Genomic DNA, 8,386 nt, shown 5'->3' with positions numbered 1-8,386 from the left:
TAACCCTAGTTGTCCTGACGCTAACCCTAGTTGTCCTGATGCTAACCCTAGTTGTCCTGACGCTAACCCTAGTTGTCCTGGCGCTAACCCTAGTTGTCCTGGCGCTAACCCTAGTTGTCCTGGAGCTAACCCTAGTTGTCCTGGCGCTAACCCTAGTTGTCCTGGCGCTAACCCTAGTTGTCCTGGCGCTAACCCTAGTTGTCCTGGCGCTAACCCTAGTTGACCTGGCGCTAACCCTAGTTGTCCTGGCGCTAACCCTAGTTGTCCTGGCGCTAACCCTAGTTGTCCTGGCGGTAACCCTAGTTGTCCTGACGCTAACCCTAGTTGTCCTGCGCTAACCCTAGTTGTCCTGGCGCTAACCCTTGTTGTCCTGGCGCTAACCCTAGTTGTCCTGGCGCTAACCCTAGTTGTAATGGCGCTAACCCTAGTTGTCCTGGTGCTAACCCTAGTTGTCCTGACGCTAACCCTAGTTGTCCTGACGCTAACCCTAGTTGTCGTGACGCTAACCCTAGTTGTCCTGACGCTAACCCTAGTCCTGACGCTAACCCTAGTTGTCCTGACGCTAACCCTAGTTGTCGTGACGCTAACCCTAGTTGTCCCGAAGCTAACCCTAGTTGTCCTGACGCTAACCCTAGTTGTCGTGACGCTAACCCTAGTTGTCCTGACGCTAAACCTAGTTGTCGTGACGCTAACCCTAGTTGTCCTGACGCTAACCCTAGTTGTCCTGGCGCTAACCCTAGATGTCCTGGCGCTAACCCTAGTTGTCCTGGCGCTAACCCTAGTTGTCCTGGCGCTAACCCTAGTTGTCCTGACGCTAACCCTAGTTGTCCTGGCGCTAACCCTAGTTGTCCTGGCGCTAACCCTAGTTGTCCTGACGCTAACCCTAGTTGTCCTGACGGTAACCCTAGTTGTCCTGACGCTAACCCTAGTTGTCCTGATGCTAACCCTAGTTGTCCTGACGCTAACCCTAGTTGTCCTGACGCTAACCCTAGTTGTCATGACGCTAACCCTAGTTGTCCTGACGCTAACCCTAGTCCTGACGCTAACCCTAGTTGTCCTGACGCTAACCCTAGTTGTCCTGACGCTAACCCTAGTTGTCCTGACGCTAACCCTAGTCCTGACGCTAACCCTAGTTGTCCTGACGCTAACCCTAGTTGTCCTGACGCTAACCCTAGTTGTCCTGACGCTAACCCTAGTTGTCCTGACGCTAACCCTAGTTGTCCTGGCGCTAACCCTAGTTGTCCTGACGCTAACCCTAGTTGTCCTGACGCTAACCCTAGTTGTCCTGGCGCTAACCCTAGTTGTCCTGACGCTAACCCTAGTTGTCCTGACGGTAACCCTAGTTGTCCTGACGCTAACCCTAGTTGTCGTGACGCTAACCCTAGTTGTCCTGACGCTAACCCTAGTTGTCCTGATGCTAACCCTAGTTGTCATGACGCTAACCCTAGTTGTCCTGACGCTAACCCTAGTCCTGACGCTAACCCTAGTTGTCCTGACGCTAACCCTAGTTGTCCTGACGCTAACCCTAGTTGTCCTGACGCTAACCCTAGTTGTCCTGACGCTAACCCTAGTCCTGACGCTAACCCTAGTTGTCCTGATGCTAACCCTAGTTGTCCTGACGCTAACCCTAGTTGTCCTGACGCTAACCCTAGTTGTCCTGACGCTAACCCTAGTTGTCGTGACGCTAACCGTAGTTGTCCTGACGCTAACCCTAGTTGTCGTGACGCTAACCCTAGTTGTCCTGACGCTAACCCTAGTTGTCCTGACGCTAACCTTAGTTGTCCTGACGCTAACCCTAGTTGTCGTGACGCTAACCCTAGTTGTCCTGACGCTAACCCTAGTTGTCCTGACGCTAACCCTAGTTGTCGTGACGCTAACCCTAGTTGTCCTGACACTAACCCTAGTTGTCGTGACGCTAACCCTAGTTGTCCTGACGCTAACCCTAGTTGTCGTGACGCTAACCCTAGTTGTCCTGATGCTAACCCTAGTTGTCCTGACGCTAACCCTAGTTGTCCTGACGCTAACCCTAGTTGTCGTGACGCTAACCCTAGTTGACCTGATGCTAAGCCTAGTTGTGACGCTAACCCTAGTTGTCCTAACGCTAACCCTAGTTTTCCTGACGCTAACCCTAGTTGTCCTGACGATAACCATAGTTGTCCTGACGCTAACCCTAGTTGTCCTGACGCTAACCCTAGTTGTCCTGACGCTAACCCTAGTTGTCCTGATGCTAACCCTAGTTGTCCTGACGCTAACCCTAGTTGTCCTGGCGCTAACCCTAGTTGTCCTGGCGCTAACCCTAGTTGTCCTGGAGCTAACCCTAGTTGTCCTGGCGCTAACCCTAGTTGTCCTGGCGCTAACCCTAGTTGTCCTGGCGCTAACCCTAGTTGACCTGGCGCTAACCCTAGTAGTCCTGGCGCTAACCCTAGTTGTCCTGGCGCTAACCCTAGTTGTCCTGGCGGTAACCCTAGTTGTCCTTACGCTAACCCTAGTTGTCCTGGCGCTAACCCTAGTTGTCCTGGCGCTAACCCTTGTTGTCCTGGCGCTAACCCTAGTTGTCCTGGCGCTAACCCTAGTTGTAATGGCGCTAACCCTAGTTGTCCTGGCGCTAGCCCTAGTTGTCCTGGCGCTAACCCTAGTTGTCCTGGTGCTAACCCTAGTTGTCCTGGCGCTAACCCTAGTTGTCCTGGCGCTAACCCTAGTTGTCCTGACGCTAACCCTAGTTGTCCTGACGCTAACCCTTGTTGTCCTGATGCTAACCCTAGTTGTCCTGACGCTAACCCTAGTTGTCCTGGCGCTAACCCTAGTTGTCCTGACGCTAACCCTACTTGTCCTGACGCTAACCCTAGTTGTCCTGACGCTTACCCTAGTTGTCCTGGCGCTAACCCTAGTTGTCCTGACGCTAACCCTAGTTGTCCTGACGCTAACCCTAGTTGTCGTGACGCTAACCCTAGTTGTCCTGATGCTAACCCTAGTTGTGACGCTAACCCTAGTTGTCCTAACGCTAACCCTAGTTGTCCTGACGCTAACCCTCGTTGTCCTGACGATAACCATAGTTGTCCTGACGCTAACCCTAGTTGTCCTGACGCTAACCCTAGTTGTCCTGACGCTAACCCTAGTTGTCCTGATGCTAACCCTAGTTGTCCTGACGCTAACCCTAGTTGTCCTGGCGCTAACCCTAGTTGTCCTGGCGCTAACCCTAGTTGTCCTGGAGCTAACCCTAGTTGTCCTGGCGCTAACCCTAGTTGTCCTGGCGCTAACCCTAGTTGTCCTGGCGCTAACCCTAGTTGTCCTGGCGCTAACCCTAGTTGACCTGGCGCTAACCCTAGTTGTCCTGGCGCTAACCCTAGTTGTCCTGGCGGTAACCCTAGTTGTCCTGACGCTAACCCTAGTTGTATCAAGAAAACTTCGGCACTCCAATAGTTATGCTTGAGGAAATTATAAATTTTATTTACATATGCCCCTTGTTACACAGAACAGGGTATGAGCCCAAAGTAAAGGACAACAGACCAACGTTTCGACCTTTAGGGCGGTCTTTCTCAGGGTCATCACTAGGTATAAACAAACGAATAATTAATGCAATAATCCATATACAATGAATTCCATTATGTAATGTGTAAACAGCAGGAGGATGAAAAATGCATGGATATAATCAAATTAAAATATAATGTATGCACCAAAATTTGGGTCTATTTTTTCAGAGAATAATAGAAGAGGCTATGCTTTATGAGAAAACATTACACATGGGTCAAATTACAAACTTATGGATATAAACCTCATGTGAGGCCAAAGAGTCTACCAATACAATAACTGGAACTGATGGTGCATAAAACAAAGTTCATATTACCAATTTGGGAGAGCTGTCTCACTCAGAGATTAGAGAGCTGGAGGTATCCTATGTAATATAAGAATAGGGATAATACTTTTAAGACAGCGTAACAGGTCAGCAATGGTTAGTATATAGGTGTAAAAGACACCTATGGTCCCATTCACTCACTGGCGGTATCTTACCTGTGCCTGGGGTGAGGGTGGATAAGGCTGCACGTGATGTGGGGAAGTATGAAGTGCTGATTTTATATATCCAGTGCCGTAATCTCATTGGTGGTTCCGGTGGAGGCGCGTTCTACGTAGTAGAGTGTGCATAGCTGGTGGTTTAAGGACCTTCAGGTCCTACAGGTCACCTGTATTACGACTTCCTGTCACATGACTCGTGACTTCCGGGAGCCGTGGAACGCATATGCGTTCCACAGCCTCCGCACATGGATTACGACTTCCTGTCACATGACTTGTGACTTCCGGGAGCAGTGGAACGCATATGCGTTCCACAGCCTCCGCTACTACATAGCGTATGATTACAAGGGGGAAGAACTGAGTCACCAATGTGGTATGGGAGTGTGTGCACGGTGGTTAGAAGGAAAGGGGACCTACCCACAGAGTGCCTAGGGAATAATCACAACATATAAGTGGACGTAGAAAGTGCGGTCCTTAAAGGATGAGGGAGTGAAAATCCAATACTGATCAGGCATCCTGGAGTGCAGTGAGATGGGACTCTGGTGAGATTAATGGGTGACCTATAACATGAAGAAAAGAGAAAACAGATGAACGATATGGCTAATAAGTCTTGAATATGACAAATCGTATACAGTATGGACAAATCGACAATATAGGGAAGAGATCTCGGAATCTAGTATATTTCATGCATATTAATATTGATGATCAAAACAATGTTTCATATTCCCTATTGAGTCCTTTGGGATGTAGGGTCTGAAGGGTTTGAATCCAAAAGGATTCACGCTCCTTCAACCTTCTGATCCGATTGCCACCTCTACGGGCCAGAGGTACATGATCTATCACTTGATATCTCAATTGGGATATATTATGGGATTTATCCAGAAAATGTGCAGGTATGGGTAGCATAGTACGTTTGCATCTGATTGTTGATTTGTGCTGAGATATGCGATCTCGGATATGCTGGGTAGTTTCCCCAACGTACCCGAGACCGCAAGGGCATTTGATAAGGTATACAACGTATGTAGATTCACATGTATAGTATCCCTGAATAGAGAATCTCTTACCTGAGAGGGGGTGTGTGAAAGAACCACCTTTTATGATATTAGAGCATTGGAGGCACCCCAGACATGGGAAAGTGCCCCGGCGGGGTGTCAATAGAGTGCGTTGTATTGGTCCACTTTTTAATGGACCTACATCTGCTTTAACCAGATGGTCGCGTATATTACGTGGGCGTTTATTACATATCAGTGGTTGATTGGCAAATTCAGGTATAGTTGGGTATGACTTGGTCAATAGGGACCAATGCCGTGATATACATCGTTGTATCGCATTACCAAAGGGATGATATGTATTAACAAAGACAATCCTCTGGATTTTCGCCTGTGTGGAGAGACGTGGATTGTCTTGTTTTAGAAAACGTTCTGGATAACCCCGTTGTAAAAATTTCTGGTTCATTTCCATATGTCTGATGCCTCTGAGTCCATTATCAGAGACTATACGTTCGACTCTATGGTGTTGAGACCGGGGTAAAGACCTTTTAATGTGCCGTGGATGGCAGCTAGAGTATAAAAGTAGGCTATTTCTGTGAGTGGGAGTGAGACAGCTCTCCCAAATTGGTAATATGAACTTTGTTTTATGCACCATCAGTTCCAGTTATTGTATTGGTAGACTCTTTGGCCTCACATGAGGTTTATATCCATAAGTTTGTAATTTGACCCATGTGTAATGTTTTCTCATAAAGCATAGCCTCTTCTATTATTCTCTGAAAAAATAGACCCAAATTTTGGTGCATACATTATATTTTAATTTGATTATATCCATGCATTTTTCATCCTCCTGCTGTTTACACATTACATAATGGAATTCATTGTATATGGATTATTGCATTAATTATTCGTTTGTTTATACCTAGTGATGACCCTGAGAAAGACCGCCCTAAAGGTCGAAACGTTGGTCTGTTGTCCTTTACTTTGGGCTCATACCCTGTTCTGTGTAACAAGGGGCATATGTAAATAAAATTTATAATTTCCTGACGCTAACCCTAGTTGTCCTGACGCTAACCCTAGTTGTCGTGACGCTAACCCTAGTTGTCCCGACGCTAACCCTAGTTGTCCTGACGCTAACCCTAGTTGTCGTGACGCTAACCCTAGTTGTCCTGACGCTAAACCTAGTTGTCGTGACGCTAACCCTAGTTGTCCTGACGCTAACCCTAGTTGTCCTGGCGCTAACCATAGATGTCCTGGCGCTAACCCTAGTTGTCCTGGCGCTAACCCTAGTTGTCCTGACGCTAACCCTAGTTGTCCTGACGCTAACCCTAGTTGTCCTGGCGCTAACCCTAGTTGTCCTGACGCTAACCCTAGTTGTCCTGACGGTAACCCTAGTTGTCCTGACGCTAACCCTAGTTGTCGTGACGCTAACCCTAGTTGTCCTGACGCTAACCCTAGTTGTCATGACGCTAACCCTAGTTGTCCTGACGCTAACCCTAGTCCTGACGCTAACCCTAGTTGTCCTGACGCTAACCCTAGTTGTCCTGACGCTAACCCTAGTTGTCCTGACGCTAACCCTAGTCCTGACGCTAACCCTAGTTGTCCTGACGCTAACCCTAGTTGTCCTGACGCTAACCCTAGTTGTCCTGACGCTAACCCTAGTTGTCGTGACGCTAACCCTAGTTGTCCTGACGCTAACCCTAGTTGTCCTGATGCTAACCCTAGTTGTCCTGACGCTAACCCTAGTTGTCCTGGCGCTAACCCTAGTTGTCCTGGCGCTAACCCTAGTTGTCCTGGAGCTAACCCTAGTTGTCCTGGCGCTAACCCTAGTTGTCCTGGCGCTAACCCTAGTTGTCCTGGCGCTAACCCTAGTTGTCCTGGCGCTAACCCTAGTTGTCCTGACGCTAACCCTAGTCCTGACGCTAACCCTAGTTGTCCTGACGCTAACCCTAGTTGTCCTGACGCTAACCCTAGTTGTCGTGACGCTAACCCTAGTTGTCCCGACGCTAACCCTAGTTGTCCTGACGCTAACCCTAGTTGTCGTGACGCTAACCCTAGTTGTCCTGACGCTAAACCTAGTTGTCCTGACGCTAACCCTAGTTGTCCTGACGCTAACCCTAGTTGTCCTGGCGCTAACCCTAGTTGTCCTGACGCTAACCCTAGTTGTCCTGACGCTAACCCTAGTCCTGACGCTAACCCTAGTTGTCCTGACGCTAACCCTAGTTGTCCTGACGCTAACCCTAGTTGTCCTGACACTAACCCTAGTTGTCGTGACGCTAACCCTAGTTGTCCTGGCGCTAACCCTAGTTGTCCTGACGCTAACCCTAGTTGTCCTGACGCTAACCCTAGTTGTCGTGACGCTAACCCTAGTTGTCCTGACGCTAACCCTAGTTGTCCTGACGCTAACCCTAGTTGTCATGACGCTAACCCTAGTTGTCCTGATGCTAACCCTAGTCCTGACGCTAACCCTAGTTGTCCTGACGCTAACCCTAGTTGTCCTGACGCTAACCCTAGTTGTCCTGACGCTAACCCTAGTCCTGACGCTAACCCTAGTTGTCTTGACGCTAACCCTAGTTGTCCTGACGCTAACCCTAGTTGTCCTGACGCTAACCCTAGTTGTCGTGACGCTAACCCTAGTTGTCCTGACGCTAACCCTAGTTGTCGTGACGCTAACCCTAGTTGTCCTGACGCTAACCCTAGTTGTCCTGACGCTAACCTTAGTTGTCCTGACGCTAACCCTAGTTGTCGTGACGCTAACCCTAGTTGTCCTGACGCTAACCCTAGTTGTCCTGACGCTAACCCTAGTTGTCGTGACGCTAACCCTAGTTGTCCTGACACTAACCCTAGTTGTCGTGACGCTAACCCTAGTTGTCCTGACGCTAACCCTAGTTGTCGTGACGCTAACCCTAGTTGTCCTGATGCTAACCCTAGTTGTCCTGACGCTAACCCTAGTTGTCCTGACGCTAACCCTAGTTGTCGTGACGCTAACCCTAGTTGTCCTGATGCTAAGCCTAGTTGTGACGCTAACCCTAGTTGTCCTAACGCTAACCCTAGTTGTCCTGACGCTAACCCTAGTTGTCCTGACGATAACCCTAGTTGTCCTGACGCTAACCCTAGTTGTCCTGACGCTAACCCTAGTTGTCCTGACGCTAACCCTAGTTGTCCTGACGCTAACCCTAGTTGTCCTGGCGCTAACCCTAGTTGTCCTGGCGCTAACCCTAGTTGTCCTGGAGCTAACCCTAGTTGTCCTGGCGCTAACCCTAGTTGTCCTGGCGCTAACCCTAGTTGTCCTGGCGCTAACCCTAGTTGTCCTGGCGCTAACCCTAGTTGACCTGGTGCTAACCCTAGTTGTCCTGGCGCTAACCCTAGTTGTCCTGGCGCTAACCCTAGTT

Source organism: Phyllobates terribilis, unplaced genomic scaffold (assembly GCF_046119375.1).
Source record: "Phyllobates terribilis strain yellow unplaced genomic scaffold, ASM4611937v1 Scaffold_31__1_contigs__length_13893835, whole genome shotgun sequence".
Taxonomy (NCBI): domain Eukaryota; kingdom Metazoa; phylum Chordata; class Amphibia; order Anura; family Dendrobatidae; genus Phyllobates; species Phyllobates terribilis.
This window is presented reverse-complemented; position numbering follows the sequence as displayed.